Here is a 20,020-nt window from a genome sequence, read left to right as displayed (position 1 = left end):
TATGTGAGTTTGTGTATATATATGTGTATATAGATGCACACTGTGTGTGTGTGTATCTATATACACACATATATTAATCCAGAGAGAGAGAGAGAGAGAGAGAGAGAGAGAGAGAGAGAGAGAGACTGAGACTGCTGTTTGTTTTAAGAAATTGGCTTATGCAATTACGGAAGATGGCAAGCTGAAAATCTGCGAGCTAGGCAGGCAGGCTAGAGGCTGAGAGAAGAGCTGATGTTGCAGCTTGAGACTGAATGCAGTCCAGAGGCAGATTTCCCTCTTCCTCTGGGAACTTCAGTTTGTTTGTGTTTTTTTCCTCTTAATTCCTTCAACTGATTGGACAAGGCCCACCCACATTATAGAGGTCAATCTGCTTTACTGTAAGTCTACTAATTTAAATGTTAATCTCATCTAAGAAAATACCTTCACAGCAACTTGACCAAATATCTGGGTACTGCAGCTTAGCCAAGTTGATGTGTAAAATTAACGGTCCCCAGGGGCCATTGTAGTACTCCAGAGAAGATGTAATAAGAGTTTAAACCAGTACATTGGCAGTGACAGTTAAGAAGAGGGGATAGTGGTGGCTCACATCTATAATTCCAGCACTTTGGGAGACCAAGGCAGGTGGATCTCCTGAGGTCAGGATTTTGAGACCAGCCTGGGTAACATGGTGAAAACCCATCTCTACTAAAAATGCAAAAGTTAGTCAGATGTGGTGGCACAGGCCTGTAGCCCCACCTACTTGGGAGGCTGAGGCAGGAGAATCAATCACTTGAAACTGGGAGGCGGGGGTTGCAGTGAGCTGACATTGCGCCACTGCACTCCAGCCTGGGCGACAGAGTGAGACTCTGTCAAAAAAAAAAAAAAAGCAAAAACAAACAAACAAAAAACAGGGGATAGATGTGAGTGCTTTTGAGGTGCTAGAGTTCACAGCACTAGGTGTGGGTAAATGAGTAGACCAAGTTTCTAATACGGTTGCTGGGGTAACATTTAGCAAGATGAGAAGAAAGAGGAGTCTAGGTTATTCCCAGGTGATGACTGAGCAGCTACTGTGTTCCTGGCGTGGAGGTGGTTCTTTGGGGGATGTGAGAGTGAGTAAGATGGACAAGGCGTCTTCTCACCTGGAGCATGTGATCCTGCAGGACAGGCAGACATTGAACAGCCGTTATCAGTGAGCTGAGGGCTATGGGAAGAATGAATGCTGGGGGCGAAGGTATCATCGACAAAATGAACCAGGTCAAGAGGCTCAGGAATATCTCTCCCCAGGAAGTGATTTGTAAGCTGAGTTTAGAGGAATAAGCAGGAGTTTGGCTATGGGGAGGGGAAACAGCACTCCAATTAGAGGGAAGAACAGTGAGCAAAAGTTCAGAGGCTGGAAAGAGCAGAGAGAACTGAGAGCTCTTATTTTGTATAGGATATTTCCTTTGAGAAGCAAACAATCCTTCTTCTTCTTCTTTTCCCTTGTGTGCAAATGGCATGTTCCTATATTGATCTGACCTAAAGCAAGTTAGGTTTGTGTATTGAAAAGCATGCCATGTCATACAGCCTTCTTCAGGTTATTAAGAAAAGTTATCCTGTAAGGTTGAAATTCAGGATCTTCTAGGACTTTACTAACAGACTGACAAGCTTACAAATCAGTAACTGAACCCTAAGTGTATACAGGGATAATTGATTGAGAGGGTAGAGTTCAGCTGGAAGGAGATCCAGGTTCTAGTCCCCACTCGGCTGCTTCCTGGCTGTGTGCTTTTTTTTTTGTTTTTTCTTTTTCTTTTTTGATATGTTGTCTTGCTCTGTTACCCAGGCTGGAGTGCAGTGGTGCAATCCCAGCTCACTCTGCCTCCCAGGTTCAAGCGACTCTCCTGCCTCAGCCTCCCAAGTAGCTGGGATTACAGGTGCCCACCACCATGCCTGGCTAATTTTTGTATTTTTAGCAGAGACGGGGTTTTGCCATGTTGGCCAGACCGGTCTTGAATTCCTGACCTCAAATGATCCACCTGCCATGGCCTCCCAAAGTGCTGGGATTACAGGCGTGAGCCACCATGCCCAGCCTGTGTGGTCTTGAACAAGTTACTTCGCCTCTCTGGACCCTGATTTTTTGTGTCAGAAAAATTTGGGTATTGGACAAGATCATTTCTAGTTTTAGGATTTTTATGATTCTATGGGTTAGGGTGATGTGCAATAAGAAACAAATACATGACGTTCTCAGGTAATTCCTCAAACACCAATATTTCTGTATTTGTTAAACATTGGCTGCAGGCAGCCTCTGTTCCAGGTACTGGGGATTTCATGGGGAGTAAGAGAGACAAGATTCTGCCTTAAAGGAACTAATTGGGCCAGAGGTAAGAGACAGACAAGTGGCAGCAGATGTGCAAGCAGGACAATTGCAGATTGTGATAAAGGGAGATTGTGTAAAGATAACACACAGGATGATGTGAGAAGACTGTGTATGTGTGTGTGTGTGTGTGTGTGTGTGTGTGTGTGTTGGTGGAGAGTATCAGATAGGGCCAATCTGAGAAGCGACATGGAGCAGAAACTGAGTGATCACAGAGACTTAACCATTCAAAGAGCTGGAGAATGCCAGGTGGAAGGAATGGCAAGTGCGAAGGTCCTGAGGCAGCGTAGTTAGCCTGCTGGAGAACAGGGAAGGGGCACATTGTATCAAGAAAAATGAATGAAGGGGAACATGGCTGGAGATGAAGACCAAAAAGTAGCCATAGCCACACATAGCAGTCCTTGTAGCCTCAGTGAGTTGGATTTTATATTTTATTATTGTTAAAAATGTTTTCTCCTCTCAGCTCATACCTATATTTTTATTTTTATTTCTTTGAGACAGGGTCTCACTCTGTTGCCCAGGTTGGAGTGCAGTGGCATGATTACAATTCACTGTGGCCTTGACCTCCCGGGCCCAAGAAATCCTCCCACCTCAGCCTCCCAAATAGCTGAGACTGCAGGCATGCACCACCATGGCCAGCAAATTTTTTGTATGTTCTCGTAGAGATCGGGTTTTGCCATGATGCCCAGACTAGTCTGAAACTCAGGCGATCTGCCCGCCTCAGCTTCCTAAAGTGCTGGAATTATATGCATGAGCCACTGCACCTGGCCAAAAGTTGGATTGATTACCAAAAATGAGAACGCACTTAACTGGTGCCCCAGTCAATGGTGGCATTTAACTGAAATGAACTCATACTAGTCCCCCCGCCAAAAGATCCTCTTTCAGTGATCCCGTCTCAGTAAATAAGCCATTTATGTATTTTACAAATACATATGTGCCAGGCCCTGTTCTAGGTGCTGAGAATCCAGTGGCAAACAGTCAGTAGTCCCTGCTCTAATGGATATATAGGACAATAAGGGAGACAGGCAGTGACTAAGTGAACAAGTAAACAGGTAACATGCTCCGTGGAGATGAGAGTTATGGAGAAAGGTAAAGGAGGGTTGAGATGTGGACATCTTTGGAGGGCGGTTATTCTGCCTGTCACACCCATTCGTGGGGGTGGGCGTTGCTGATTTATGGTGGGAGGCCAGGAAAAGTGTCTTGGATAAAGAGACACTTGAGGCCCTGTGGGAAGGAGGGAGTGAGCCAGCGAACCATGAGGATACCTGGGGAGATGGTTTCAGGGAGTGGAAGTGGCCAGTGCAAAGGCCCCGAGGCATCACTCAGGGAGGGAAAACAGAGGGAGACGAAGCCAGAGAGTTTATGGAGGGCCTTGTATGTCATGGTAGAACTTGGGCCTTGATCCTGAGAAAGATGGGGAACAAATGGAAGGTTGAGCAGAGGAGGAATGGGATCTCAGGTTCCACGGGATGCCACTGGCTTTGGGTGGAGAACAGATGGTGGAGGGACCAGGCTGGACACAGGGAGGCCATGCAGGAGGCTTCTGCAACAGTGCAGGGAGAGGTGGCTTTGACAGGGCAGGTGGGTGATACCTGTCATTGCCTGTCTTAGTAACCTGGGCTGCTGTAACACATCACCACAAACTGGGTGGCTTAAAACAATGGAAATGTACTCTATCACGGTTTTGGAGGCTGGACGTCTAAAATGAAGGTGTTGGCAAAAACCCTAGGGAAGAATGCCCCCTTGCCTCTTGCAGCTTCTGTGGCTCCCGGCAATGCTGGGTGTTCCTCCACTTGTGGCTGCATCCCTCTAATCTCTGCCTCCATCTTCACATGGCCTTCTTCTCCACTGTGTGTGTCACTGTGCCCCCTCCTCTTCTAATAGAACACTGTCATTGGCTGAGGGTTCACCATGATGACTTCATTCTAGCTTGACCGATTACATCTGCAAAAACCTTTTCTCCAAATAAAGTCAAAATCAGAGGTCCTGGATGTTAGGATTTGGACATATCTTTTTGAGGGACAGAATTCAACCCATGACGTTGCCCAAGCCAGAGTCTTGCAACCCCTCCTGGAGCCATTCTTCTTCCCCTGCACTGCTCACACCAGCCAGCCCCAAGTGCTGCTGCCTGGGCCACAGCAACAGCCTCCTGTTCATTTCCTGTTCTCCACGCTGGCCTCCCCGCCCATCTTTTCCCGACCCAGCAGAAGAGCAGTCGCTTTAGGGTGAACATCTGATCATGTCCTCTTGCTTGAAACCTTTCTGTGCATCCCCACCGCTCAGAGGAGAAAGCCCCCAAACCTTGCTTTAATCTTCAGAGCCTTGCCTGATTGGCCCTCTGTGGACTCACCAGGTCCATGCTGAGGCACCGTCCCCTTCTTCCTCCATCCCAGTCCATCCTCTGAGAAGCCCTCCGTGGCTTTCCCCAATTTAGGTCATATCTTCTTTCTTTATGTATCAAAATTACAGTGAGATACTTAACCGTGTGAATATCTGTTTGATGTGTATCGCCCACTGGACTTTCAACTCTATGAGACCAGGGACTCTGTCTTGTTTATCCAGGTATCCCCAGAGCTCAGCACCTCGCCTGGCACACAGTAGGTGCTCAGTAAATGCTTGAATGAATGAGTGAGCATCCTGTACTTGGTAGTGTTCTCTGTGACTCATTGACTCTCAGCCGCATGAATGGGCATCATTGTTGCAGACTGATTAGTGCAGCATTTTGGACGAAGTTTTCCCATTTTATGGACTTGGAATACAATCACAGTTGCGTTATTAGTTATTCAATTACTTGTTTAATGACAATTTCCCTGGATAGAATGTAAATGTCACAAGGTCCTCTGTTCACCGTCATTATCCCCAGCATGATGCCAGGGGCACATGGGACGTTATTGATGACAATGGGTAAATGGATGAATGAATGAATGAACCATGCCCAAATCTAGGCCCACAACATGCATTTTTGCCCACACTCATCACTCATAGGCTCCATGTCCATCCCAGCCTCCCCTCTAGTATTATTTTCCTACTCCTGCTGTAAAAATGACCCCAAATATTATTATCTGGCAGCTCTGCAGGTCAGACATGGGCCTCCTTGGGCAGGGTTCTGCTCCTTCTGGAAGCTCTAGGGAACAATCAATTTCCTTGCCTTTTCCAGCTTCTAGAGTCTCCCCACATTCCTTGATTCATAGCCTCTTTCATTTTCAAAGCCAGCGATGGCTGGTCGAGTCTCTCTGATATCATTTCACTCTGCCACTGATTCTCCTCTGCCTCACCCTTACTTGTTAGGACAGTTTTTTTTTGTTTTTTGTTTTTTGGTTTTTTTTTTGGAGACAGCATTTTGCTCTGTCTACCAGGCTGGAATGCAGTGGTGTGATCATGGCTCACTGCAGCCTCAACCTCTCTGGCTCTAGTGATCCTCCCACCTCAGCCATTCTCCACCTCATCCTCCCAATTATAGTCCGGAGTAGCTGGGATTATATGCATGTGCCACCATGCCTGGCTAATTTTTTTTTTCTTTTGTAGGGATGGAGTCTCACTATTTTGCCCAGGCTGGTCTGGAACTCCTGGGCTCAAGCGACCCTCCCACCTGGCCTTCTCGAAGTGCTGGGATTACAGGCGTGAGCCACCATGCCCAGCCCGCATGGATTCTTGTAATTACATTGGTCCCGTTCACATAATCCAGAGTCATCTCCCTATGTTAAGGTCAACTGACGAGCAGCCTCAGTTTCACCTGCTCCCTTAATACCCCCTTGCCCTGTCACCCAGCATATTTACAGGTTCTGGGGATTAGGATGTGGATATCTTTGGAGGATGGTTATTCTGCCTGTCATACATCTTTAATTTTCTCATTGTTTGAAGAAAGCCTGCAGTCATGGTGTGTGCAGTGGGAAGAGAGAAGGGGGAAGGGGAAGGGCTCACCACATGTAGGGGGGACCTTTGTCAGTAGATCACACTTGAATGTGGAGTCATTGCCTAAAGCATTAGACTCAGCTTCAAGAGTCGATCTGTTTCTTGCTTTGCCAACCCAGAAATGGCTATCCCTTAAGGAGGACTGAATGTGTATGAATCAATGGCTGGGATTTGTTTTCCTACTGAGGGAGGCTGAGGTGGATGGATCGTGAGGTCAGGAGTTTGAGACCAGCCTGGCCAACATGGTGAAACCCTGTCTCTACTAAAAATACAAAAATTAGCTAGGTATGGTGGCTCATGCCTGTAATCCCAGCTACTCAGGAGGCTGAGACAGGAGAATCGTTTGAACCCTGGGAGGTGGAGGTTGCAGTGAGCTGAGATAACACCACTGCACTGCAGTCTAGGTGACAGGGTGAGACTCTATCTCAAAACAAACAAACAAACAAAAACAGTGTGCAAGACCACAATATGTTCCAAGAAGCAGCAACTGAACCTTGATGCAGGTCCGGTACTTGTATCAGGCAGGCATTTGGCAAACACCCAGCAATAGCCTGAGTGGAGCTACAGACACCCTTGGTCCAGCTTGAGGGCAGATCACCAAACCGGAACACGTCCCAGTAAGTCCTGACTAAAGATGCTCCCATCTGACTCGCATACAGAGTATTTACTCAAGGAGTGTTTGCTGAACACCAGCTTAGCGCCGGGCACGCGGGCTCGGCGGTGGAGACATCATTCCCCCGGGCGGCTGTGCTGCCTGGGAGATAACTCACAGGCCATGTGCACAGCTTGGGAGCACAGGAAGTCCTTTTGCAGAACTTTCCACATTTTAGGAGTGAGGGATGATAGCAATGGGGCTTTGAAGCCCTCAGCCCTTAATAAGCAGAATCCTACATGGTGTTTCCTTCACCCGAAGGCGCCCCCAGCCTCACTTAGCAGTGCTGCAATTAACACAATACCACTGTCAGGATAACCTCTAACCATAGCCCCGGCTACATCGCTCACCTCTTTGGGGGCTTCCCTCTACTTGTAGGATAAACCCAAGCTCCTTAGCTCTGACTGACAGGGTCCTCCCTGGCTGGGCACCCACCAACCCTCACTGCTATGCTCTGAATGTTTGTGCCCCATCCCTAACTTCTATGTTGAAATCCTCACCTTCGAGGTGATGGTATTAGGAGGTGAAGCTTGGGGGAGGTCATTCAGTCACTGAGGTAGAGCCTTCTTGAATGGGACAAGTTTGCCTATGTAAAGGGACTCCAAGGAGCTGCCTTGTTCCTTCTACCATGTGAGGACACGGTGAGAAGGTGCCATGCACAAGCCAGAAGGCAGTCCCCACCAGACACCACATCTGCCTTCATCTTGGACTCCCCAGACTCCAGAACTGTGAGAAGTAAATTCTTTTAGCCAGGTATAGTGGCTCACACCTGTAATCCTTGTACTTGGGGAGGCCAAGGCGGGTGGATCAGCTGAGGTCAGGAGTTCAAGACCAGCCTGGCCAACATGGTAAAAAGCAGCCAGGCGTGATGGCTCATGCCTGTGGTCCCAGCTCCTTGGGAGGCTGAGGCAGGAGAATTGCTTGAACCCGGGAGGCAGAGGTTGCAGTGAGCCGAGATCACGCCACTGCACTCCAGCCTGGGTAACAGAGTGAGACTCGGTTTCAAAAATAAATAAATTCTTTTTCTTTCAAAGCCACTCAGTCCAATGTATTTTGTTATAGCAGCTTAAAAGGACTAAGATGGAAAATCTGTCTCAGCTTCATCCCTCTTTTCCATTTCTAGCAGCTAGGTTCCTCTATTCTCCTCAAAGGCTGCATTTTGTCTCTCACTTCTTTACCCTCTCCTTGGCTAGTCCCCCTGCCTTGAGCGTTGTTCCCTCCCTTCCTTGGCCTGGCCAACTCTAATCATCTTTAGGCTTCAGCATAAATCTCACCTCCTCCTGGAAGCCTTCCATGATACCTCCATGCTAGGTAGTCCTCCTGTGCCCTCCAGATGGCCCTGAGCTCTGTCTTTCCCAGAACTCATCACTTTGTATTATATCTGCCTCATCCCTGTGTGTCTCCCAGGAAGACTGGAGTCTCCTGAAGGTTGAAGCAGAGTCTGATTTGCTCTTGGTTGTGTCTGCAGTGACTATATTAGTTTCCCAGAGCTGCAGTCATTAAGTATCAAAAACTGGGTAGCTTAAAACCACAGAAATTTATTCTCTTACAGTTCAGGAGGCCAGAAGTCCAAAACCAAGGTGTCAGCAGCATTCGTTTGTTTTGGGGAGCTCAGCCCCAGCTGTGACGTTCTTGGTGGTTTTTTTTTTTTTTTCTTTTTTTGGCTTGCAACAGCATCACTCCAGTCTCTGCCTCTGTTTTCCCATGGCCTGTGCCCTATGCGCCTCTCTCTGTCTTCTTTTAAGGACAACAGTCATTGGACTTAGAGCCCACCCTAATCCAATATGACTTTATGTTAACTGGATTATATCTGCAAAGACACTATTTCCAAATAAGTCCACATTCGTAGGTGCTGAGGGTTAGGACTTGAACATATCTTTTCAGGGGATAATATTTAACTCCCAACACTGTCTGCTTCATCTGTTCATTGTAAATATTTGAGAAATGAAGGACTGAACGCAGAAAGAAACAAACAGGTTGCCTAGGAGTCCCTCTTTTTTGAGAAAATGTTGAATTTGTGTTGTCATGTAAAAGAGAGTGTGGAACAGGAAAAAGAAATGTACAAGAGAATTTAGATTAAAGCACGCATTCACACACACACACATACACACACACACACACACCCTTGCCAAGCACAGCTCTGGGCTGGACAGGGGAGTGGTGGCCCTGGGCGGGACACTGGGCAGCCATTCTCCCCCGTCCCTTCCGCCCCCTACCTGTCCGCCAGGGCCACGCTGCGGTGGGGCCCAGGCACCATTTTATTAGTTGTGATCCACTGTGGTTAATTCTCTTAATCTAGACTTACGTGCCCATAAAGCCCAGACCTCAGGTATTGGATTTCCCTGATCAAAGGGCGGCATGTGGGGGGCGCTGCCCAGGAGGGCTCAGCAAAGCTTGTAAACACGGCCCGGGACACACACATACACATACACACACACACACACACACACTCTCTCTCTCTCTCTCCAAAAGATGGGCCGATCAATGGCTGGGGTGATCCCGTGTGAAATATGACTGCTGCTTAAATGCAGCTTCTGGGATTTATAGCCGGGTATTAATCTACCCTGCTTAATGCCTTGACCTCTGCCCTCCAGCAATTCAAGGGATGGTGCCAGTGAGGCCAGAAGCTAATTCCATGGATTAAAGCAGAAGGAGCCCCCAGCATTTGGAAGTGTCAGGGACAGTTTAAGCGCTAGCAAAATGTCCCAGCTCTCCCTATTAATGGTGGCTGGGAATGGTTGGGTTTTTCAAGCAGGCAATACACAGAAGGATCGTAGAGGAAAGGACCTTTTGGTAAATGCAATCAGTTTTCCTCTCTAGTCCAGGCCTATATGTACTTAATTCCTCTCTCTTCCTAGCGTCCAGGACTCTGCACATCCATTTCTCCCTAGAGTACACTTTGCTTTGTGCATAGTCAGGTTGTGCCTTAAATGCCACCACCTCCAGGGAGCCTTCCTAGCCCTTATGCCTTGTTAATGCTGCTTGCTTTCTCCTGAATAGCCTCAGAATTGTCACTGTCATTTTTCTAGTCTTATTCATCCACCAAATTAAACTTCTGAGGGCAGGAACTGAATTGTCACCTAAACCTACTAGAGAGCCAAACTCATTGTAAAAACTCAACCAATATTTATTACACGAGTGAATCAAAAGAATTCAATCAACAACTAAGACTGCAGTTGATTTTCTTTTTTTTTTTTTTTGAGACAGGGTCTTGCTCTGTTGCCCAGGCTGGAGTGCAGTGGCTCTATCACAGCTCACTGCAGCTTCGACCTCACAGGGTCAGGCAATCCTACCACCTTCAGCCTCCCAAGTAGCTGGGAGTACACGCATTCACCATCAGGACTGGCTAGTTTTAAAAATTTATTTGTAGAAATAGGGTCTTGCTATGTGGCCCAGACTGGTCTTGAACTCCTGGACTCAAGCAATCCTCCTGCCTTGGCTTCCCAAAGTGCTGGGATTACAGGTATGAGCCACTGTGTCCAGCCCAGTTGATGGCTTTTAGGGATAAAATAGTTGCATCTGGTGTGTTAAGACTTATGACCATACATGTATGCCCTCATCCTCTCTCTGTGCCTCAGTTTCCTCTTTAGTAAGACAGGACTAAGAGTAGTACTAATTACACACCACTATCATTTGTTCAGTCATTCCACAGGTGTTTATTGAGCACTTCATATGTGCAGGCGCTGATCCAGAATGGGGACAGAGCAATGAACAAAACAGACAAAACCCTTGTCCTGGCAGACAGTGACATTCTGGCTGAGGGGTGACAGAAAATATACAAGCTAGTGTTACGTGCTGAGGAACAGCAACAAAAAAAGGATTGGGGAATGAAGATTTAGGACGGAGGTGTAGAGTTTGGAATTTTAGACAGGTGGTTAGGGAAAGTCTCATGGACAAGGCAGTAGCTTTCGTTATTTTTGTTTTTATTGTTATAGATCTTAATATTTAATTTTTTAAAATTTTAATTATGAATACATAAGAGTTGTACATATTTATGGGGTACATGTAATGTTTTGATACAGGCATACAACGTGTGATAAGCAGTTATCATTTCTTTGTGTTAAGAACATTCTATTCTAGTTATTTAAAAATATTCAATAAATTATTAACTATAGTCACCATATTATGCTACTAAATACTAGATCCCTTTCTCTTTCTTTCTCTCTCTCTCTCTCTCTTTCTCTTTCTTTGACAAAATCTCGCTCTGTTGCCAGTGGCATGATCTTGGCTCACTGCAATCTCCGCCTCCTGGATTCAAGCCATTCTCCTGCCTCAGCCTCCCGAGTATCTGGGATTACAGGCACCTGCCACCACACCCAGCTAATTTTTGTATTTTTAGTAGAGATAGGATTTCACCATGTTGGCCAGGCTGGTCTCGAACTCCTGACCTCAGGTGATCCACCTACCTCGGCCTCCCAAAGTACTGGGATTGCAGGCGTGAGCCATTGTGCCAGGCCTAGATCTTATTCTTTCTATCTAACTGTATTTTTTACCCATTAACCGTCTCCTTTTAATACCCTGCTCCCACTACCCTTTGCAGCCTCTGATAACCATCATTCTACTCTCTATTACCACTGGTTCAATTTTTTTTTTTTTTTTTTAGCTCCCACATGTGAGTGAGAACATGCAATATTTGTCTTTCCATGTCTGGCTTATTTCATAGTGTCCTGCCACTTAACATAATGTCCTCCTGTAAAGACTAGGAAGTGAGGGAGAGAGACGTGTGACTATCTGGGCATTCCAGGCAGAGAACGGTCAGCGCAAAGGCCGGAGGCGGGACCCTGCCTGGTGTGTTTGAGGAAGAGCCAAGAAGCTGGTAGGATGTAGAATTAGTGATGGGGAAAGAAGGAGGGATGAAAGACAGAGACTATCTGAGATTAAAATCAGTTAATATGTATGAATTCCCAGCACCGGAATTAACTGAACCATGGTCCAGTCATACAAGAGAGTTCTATACAACTTTTAAAACGAATGAGGTAGATGTGTATGGGCTGCTATAGGTATGTCTCCAGCATGTAGATCTTCAAGATATAATTTTTTTTTTTTCAAGACTGAGTCTCACTCTGTCCCCCAGGCTGGAGTGTAGTGGCACCATCTTGGCTCATTACAACCTCTGGCTCCTGGGTTCCAGCAATTCTCCTGCCTCAGCCTCCCAAGTAGCTGGGATTACAGGCATGTGCCACCATGCCCAGCCAATTTTTTTTTTTTTTGTATTTTTAGTAGAGATAGGGTTTCACCATGTTGGCCAGGCCAGTCTCAAACTCCTGACCTCAAGTGATCTGTCCACCTCAGCCTCCCAAAGTGCTGGGATTACAGGCATGAGCCACTGCGTTCTTAAATATTTTTAGAAACACATATATATTAAAAATACTGAGTGAGTAAAAATACCTCTAAGCCCAAAATAGCTTATTTATGTGTGTCTATACAGCTGTAGATAAATGCACAAGAGAATGTCTGGAAGAACACATGCTAAAATGTGGACAGTGTCCAGATTTGGAGAGGAGGTGGGACTGGGGGAGATTAAAGGGGACTTGAACTATTTTACTCTTTATGCTTCTATATTATTGCTTAAGGTTTTCACAACAACCATGTACTTGCTTAAAGGATGCATTTATTTAAAAATTTTAGTAATCCTTTATAGGAGCAACAAGACAGAGAAGAGAGGTACTCTTTTTATTTTTATTTTTATTTTTTTTTTAGTGGAATGTGCGTTCCACTTGAGAAAGTTGTGAAATCACGAATCAGAAGCAGGCTGTGGAAAGAGCCCTTCGTTGGAGTTGCCAGCAAAAAGTCTATGGCATTTTCCTTTTGCCCATAAAAGCAAAATAAGGGACTGGCATTTTTGGTAAATTCCAAGCCCATCGGCAGCCTGGGGAGACTGATTTTCTGAAAGCCAGTGGTGTTTATTTCCATGGAAGGGTCTGCTTACAGATTTAGGCAAACTCACCCTAGGGAGTCAGACGAAACAGGGGCATGTCAATATTTTATGAAGATACAGAGAGCTCAATACCTGTAGACCTTCAGGCTATTCTTTAATCTTTGGGAAGGGTTGCAGGGTGATCTCTTTGGTAGCCCCCTTAGCATTGATTCTCTCTTTTCATTGGTGGGCAGCAGCCACTAGAGTAGAAGGACAAAGCCCGTATTTAGCTGCAGGGTTGGACTCTGACGGGCCCAAATCACACTGGGCCAGTAATTCCATCCCTTTTCCTGGTGATTGGATTAGATTGGGTGTGTAACGAAAAGGGTCAAGTCTGAGGAAGGCTTAGGATTTTTCTTGTTGACTTCAGGAATATCCAGTTTTAGGATGAAGATGACACTGTGTAAGACAGTCAGAGAAGAATCCTGATGACAGGATTAAGGGCCTGGATCAAGCCACACCTGAATCCTTCCCTTTTCTCTTTATTGTTTAATTTTACTTCCTGTTGTCTTAAACCAAAAGATTTCTCAATGACACAGCTTGACAACTGAGATTCAGAATGCACGTTGGTAGCAGTTCTTTTCTATTTCTTAATTGTCGGGGAAATTAAGAAGGAAAATTATCCTTACCCAGGAGTCTGGGGCATCAATTCTTGTTCGACCTGTGTTATTAACTTACTGTGTGACTGCATGTCATTTCTTCAATGTGATTTTCAGAGGACTTTCCTCTAAAATAGAGAACTGGGTGAGAGAGGATCTAGAAAGATCCTTATAGAGTTAACATTTTATGATCTAAGTCCTCAAGGGTGTCATAGGACATGTTGACACACCAACAGAGAACCTCTTTAGGTCTATGTGAAACCCCAGATGGGGCCTAGAAAGAGCTGCAACTGTGTCATGGTGGTCTGGAGTTTAAATGTTCCCTTTGGTTTGGAGATAAGGAGCTGTCACCCTACATCTTGGGAAGCTGGGATGATGCTAGTGGTGGAGGCAGTCGAGCTGGGTTTAACACGGCAGAGGGAACCCAGGCTGGGGCCTGCCCTGTTGGTAGGTGAGGTGTGTGTGACCAAAGTCACACTCTTTAATGACTTTCTCTATATGATCCTCAATTGACTATTGATGTTTTAATTGTGTATTCATATGGCTTTCTATATTTTATCAGCGCCCAATAGCCTTTGAAAAACATAAGTTTTGGAGAAGGAGCTCAGAAGCATGCACAGCTCTCCATTCCCTTCCCCTTTCTGGGTGGTGTTGGTGGCTATTTTAAAGTTGGGCTTGAGATACTTTGCCACAGTCATTCAGACACACTTGGGTCTATCTGGAAAATGATAGGAGGGACTTCCAGGAAGTTTATTGGAATGAGTGACAGAGGGGCCTTCTCGGACAGGATGGGGAGGGTGCAATGCCTCCTGGGAGCATAGGGCTGATTCTTTCTGGGGACCCCATGGGCTGGAAGCCTGGCCTGGGCCCCAGGAGACTTGGGACAAACTTGGACTGAATGTTTGCATAGCCTCAAAACTCATATGCTGAAGCCCTAGCCCCCTTTGTACTGGTATTAGGAAATGAGGCATTTGGGAGATCATCAGGCTTAGGTGAGGTCATGAGTGTAGGCCTTCATGAGGGTATTAGTGCCCTTATAAGAAGAGAAAGAGACACTGGAGCTTCCTCTCTCTACCAGGCGAGGACACAAGAAGATGGCTGTCTACAAGCCAGGAAAAGATTCTGCACCAGGACCTGAATCAGCTAGCACCTTGATCTTGGGCTTCCCAGCCTCCAGAACTATGAGATGAGAAATAAATGTCTGTTGTTTATGCCTCCCAGTCGATGGTATTTTGTTATAGCAACCCAAGATGGCAAAGGCAACAAGCCTAAAATGAAAAATGGCAAAGTAACCAAGATGTCCTTCAAGAGGTAAGTGGATAAAGAAACGGCAGGATATCCACACAGTGGAATATTACTCATCAATAAAGAGAAAAGTGACATAGCAAGCCATGAGAAACCATGGAGAAAATTTAAATGCATATTTCTAAGTGGGAAAGACTAAGATGAAAAGGCTACATATAGGATGGTGCCAACTATATGACATTCTGGCAAAGGCAAAACTATAAAGACAATGGAAAGAATAGTGGTTGCCAGAGGGTTGGGAGGAGGGAGAGAAGGGTAAATAGGCAGACACAGGGGATTTTCAGGGGTGTGAAACTATCCCGTATGATACCATAATGGTGAATACTTGTCATTCCACATTTGTCAAAGAGGGCTGGGTGCAGTGGCTTGTGTCTATAATCCTAGCACTTTGGGAGGCCAATGGGGAAGGATGGCTTGAGGCCAGGAATTTGAGACTAGCCTGGGCAACATAGGGAGATCCCATCTCTACAAAAATTAAAACATTGGCCTGGTCTGGTGGTATATGCCTTTAGTCTCAGCTACTTGGGAGGCTGAGATGAGAGGATCACTTGAATCCAGGAGTTCGAGGCTGCAGCGAGCTGATTGTGCCTCTGCACTCCAGCCCAGGTGACTGAAGTGAGAAACAGAGTGAGACCCTGTTTCTTAAAAAATGAAAAACAAGAAAACAACAAAAAACAAACAAAAAACAAAAAACTTTGTCATAGCTCACAGAACTATACAACACAAAGAGTGGGCCCTAAAGTAAACTATGGACATGTATCAGTATTGGTTCATCAATCATAACAAATGCACCACAGTAATGCAAGGTATTAATAATGGGAAGTACTGTGTGGGAGGTGAGATAGGGAGGGGAGTATATGGGAACCCTCTGTACTTTCTGTGTGATTTTTCTATAAACCTAAAACTCCTCTAAAAAATAGTCTATTATCAAAAAATATGCCAGAAACCATGTCCTCTAAAAATGTTCAGCCACAGGTAGGGCAATTTGTATGCTCTCGTGACAAAGTATAGCACAACACTAACACAACGACAATGACGACATCCTTCTGCATGGGACTCATTCTAATCTCCATGTATGGGATGCACTAGAGGCATGAGCTACACGTTTCTGATTCCATACCATTATCAGTAAAACTGTTTTTGCACATGTACTGCCAATGCATGTACATCTATTTATGTTTAACTCTATCCATGAATGACTGTATTAATTTATTGCATGCTGTCTTAGTTCCCATTCCTCTTGTAACAGGGCCTGTGACAAATGCTTAGGTACAGGTAGTTTATTGAAGGTGGTCCCAGGTAGCAAGAGTGAGGCAGTTGGGGAGAGAGATACAGGACAGAGGCAAATCAATATAATAATGAGTTAGTGAGTGGGTTGTCACTGTGGACACTGGGCTTGATTTTTGTCTCCTGGAATTCTCTGTCCAGATAACAGGAAGCTAAGGTGTTTATCTACCTGCTTCTGCCTCCCATCAGTGGAGCTTTGCCTCCCGGGACTGTCCATGTCCCTGCATTTCTGGGGCTGCACTGGTGGAACAAGCGCTACAGAAAGCCAAAGCCCTGGGGCACAAGGCAGAAAGTTGAGTGAGTCTGGGGTGGGGCATTGTCAAAGGAAACTCAGCTTAATGCAAACATCTACCGTGGTTGCAGCCAAAACTGGGGCGAGCCAAAGGTTTGTGACATATGGCCCCGTGATAGCTGCTGCATTATAAATACACAGGATGCACAAAACCAGAACTTGAACACCACAAATCCCAAATCCAAGTGCTGCTATTTTCCTGCTTCCCAGTGGATCATGTTGCACATCCTTGGAGCTTGTGCACCTCACTTTGCAGATCTGCTCTGAAGCACACTCAGTTCACCCTCCTAGAACAGAAGTGCTGGTTAAAGTGGAAGTCTTCTCTTTTTCCCTTTTAGCGGAGCTCATTGGGTGTTTAACAAAATATATTTGAAAGACATTGAGATACCGCTACACACCTATTAGAATGGCCAAAATCCAGAGTACTGGCAATACCAAATGCTGGTGAGGATGTGGAGCAGCAGGAACGCTCATGCATTGCCGGCCGGAATGCAAAATGGTACGGCTGCTTTGGAAGACAGTGTGGCAGTTCCTCACAAAACTAAACATACTTTGACCGTACAATCTAGCCATTATGCTCCTTGATATTTACTCAACGGACTTGAAAACTTATGTCCATGTAACAGCCTGCACATGGATGTTTATAGCAGCTTTATTCATAACTGCCAAATCTTAGAAGCAACCATGATGTCCTTCAGTAGGTGAATGGGTAAATAAACTGGTGCATCCGGACAATAAAATATTATTTAGCACTAGAAAGAAATGAGCTATCAAGACATGAAAGACATGGAGGAAACTTAAATGCATATTATTAAGCGCAAGAAGCCAGTCTGGAAAGGCTACATGTTGTATTCTTCCCACTATGTGACATTCTGGAAGAGGCAAAACGATGGAGGCAGTGAAAAGATTAGTGGTCGAGAGGGGCTTGGGGAGGGAGAGATAAATAGGTAGTGTATAGAGGATTTTCAGCACAGTGAAACTATTCTGTATGATACTAAAATGAGAGAGACATGCCTGTATTGGTTTCTCATGCTGCTAATAAAGGCATACCCAAGACTGGGTAATTTATAAAGGAAAGATATTCAATGGACTTACAGTTCCACATGGCTGGGGAGGCCTCACAATCACGGCGGAAGATGAAGGAAGAGCAAAGGAATGTCTTACATGGCGGCAGGCAGGAGAGGTTGTGTAGGGGAACTCCCATTTATAAAACCTTCCAATCTCGTGAGACTTACTACCATGAGAATAGTATGGGGCAAACTGCCTCCATAATTCAATCATCTCCACCTGCCCCTGCTCTTGACACGTGGGGATTATTACAATTCAAGGTGAGATTTGGGTGGGGACACAGCCAAACCATGTCAATGTCATTACACATTTGTCTAAACCCATAGAATGTGCAACACCAAGAGTGAGCTCTAATGCGAACTGTGGACTTTGTTTGGTAGTGATTTGTCAATGCAGGTTCATTGATGGTAACACCTGCACCCTTTGGTGAGGGATGTTAGTAATGAGGGATGCTGTGCATGTGTCAGGGTAGAGGGTGTGTGGGAAATATCAGTATTTTCTTCTCAGTTTTGTGAACCTAAAACTTCTCTAAAAATATAAAGTCTTTTTTTTTTTAATTTAAAAAACCTACTGAGCCAACACTAACATCAAAAAATTTCATATAACAATCCCAATTTCTTAACTTGAAAAAGTAGGATTTGGTCTACCACATTGGACTCCTAGTCCCATAGGATTGTTGAGAGGATGCAATGATATGGTCTATGTAAAGTGCTTGGTGCATACTAAGTACTCCGTAAATATTAAGTCTTAATTTATTTGAAATCCACGGGATGTGTTATCCTTTATTGAGAATCGTTTGTGAATACCTACGGTGTGCAGGGCTTCCACTGACATTAGCTCATTCTATGCTCACAGCCACTCACAGTCCGGCTCCATGAATAGCATGGTCCTAACTGGCAGCAAATCAACAGAAGGTGATTGGGGGTGGCCCTTTTAGATGGGGCAACATGGGTTTTGGCTTGCTGCAATCCCCACCACACCACTGTGTAAGCTTATGTATTTATACTGAGATGCCAGCTTCATAGGCTTGTGTTTCTCATTTGGTGCTGAGCTAGGAGGAGAGGACAGACACTTAAAATGGCAATGCAAGCATCTCCCTCCTCTCACTGCCTGGTGGAGACTGTGCCTGGGCTGGGCCCTCCATAGGTAGAATGAGGAGGGGCTCTCTGCCCCCGCTGTGGCTCTCCAAATTTATTGGGAGCAGCTGGCTGATTGCAGACAGACAGGAGCTTTCCGGGTGGAGGGAAGGACTTGTTGGAGAGAGAAGCATTGCAATCTCAGACAACACTTACAAAAGTTTGCATTCAGGACAAACTGCGTGCTGTCCCGTACAGTGTCATAGCCGCAAGCCATGTGTGGCTATCGGGCATTTGCAGCATGGTGAGTCCACATGGAGATGTGCTAAAGTGTGAAACACACACCGAATTTCAAAGACCTACCAATGACTCAGAATGTAAAATATCTCACGAATGCATTTTTCATGTTGATTGCATGCTGGAGCGATACTATTTCTCCCCTACGGGAAAGATGTTTTGGGACAGAAGGCTATTCGTGGAGCCGGACTGTGAGTGGCTGTGAGCATGGAATGAGATAATGTCAGTGGAAGCCCTGCCACCGCAGGTATTCACAAATGGTTCTCAATAAAGGATAACACACCCCATGGATCTGAAATAAATTAAGCCTTAATATTTATGGAGTACTTAGTATGCACCAAGCACTTTGCATAGACCATCTCATTGCATCCTCTCAACAATCCCATGGGACTGGAACTATCCTCATTTTATATGAGGCACAGAGAAGCTAAGTATGTTGCCTAAGGTCACACAGCTGGTAGGTGCCAGCGACAGGATTTAAACACAGGTCTGTAGAGCCTCCCTATAAATCCCGGCAGTTGCTGGTGTGTGTCTTGGCAGGAACTGTTAAGAGGTCTTGGAAGGCAATGCATGGTTTTTTTGGTTTTGGATTTTATATGGTGTTAAAAGGGCAGGTGGTTTAATCTAGGTCAATTTAAATAAACTTTTACAAAACAACTTAGGAGCTATTTGTCTCCATTCCGGGACTGTGATGGTGGTGGGTGACATACCCAGAGGAAAGTTCTCTGCGCAAGGTTCTGAAGAGCTGGGTGAATGACTTCCTCACTCCTTTCTCCGGGTTGTGGCCTGGAGGATCTTCCATGACAACAGTGTTGGTTTCCACCTAGAGATCTAGTTGGGGTATTTGCTATCCTACCTCCAGGTGCCAAGTGTGGCTAAGGCTCCTGAGGAGATAGCCAGGGACCTAGGGATTCCCAGCCCTCTTAGTTCTCTGGGCAACAGCTCTGCCCATTAGCTATGCCTGAGTTGTCCCTTCTGACATTACATCTGGCCCTCAATGTTGTAGTAGGAAGGCCTTGGGGCTTTCAAGCCACAAGGATGCAAATGGCAGCTCTGCCACTTACCAGCTTGGTACCTGGGTGAATGACCTGATCCTTCTGACCCTCAGATTCCTTATTTGTAAATTCAGTTGACAGCCATTTTTACTTAATCACATTATAGAAGGCTTTAAAAAACCAAAAGATCATAGGTTCTTAATTCAAGGACACCATCGATGTATCATTCCTTCAAAAAATATTCAAGTGACACCTATGGCCTGGATGCTATTTAAGTGCCAAAGACACAGC

Source organism: Mandrillus leucophaeus, unplaced genomic scaffold, assembly GCF_000951045.1.
Source record: "Mandrillus leucophaeus isolate KB7577 unplaced genomic scaffold, Mleu.le_1.0 Scaffold7, whole genome shotgun sequence".
Lineage (NCBI taxonomy): Eukaryota > Metazoa > Chordata > Mammalia > Primates > Cercopithecidae > Mandrillus > Mandrillus leucophaeus.
The sequence above is the reverse complement of the archived record's forward strand: the minus strand, read 5'-3'. Positions refer to the sequence as shown.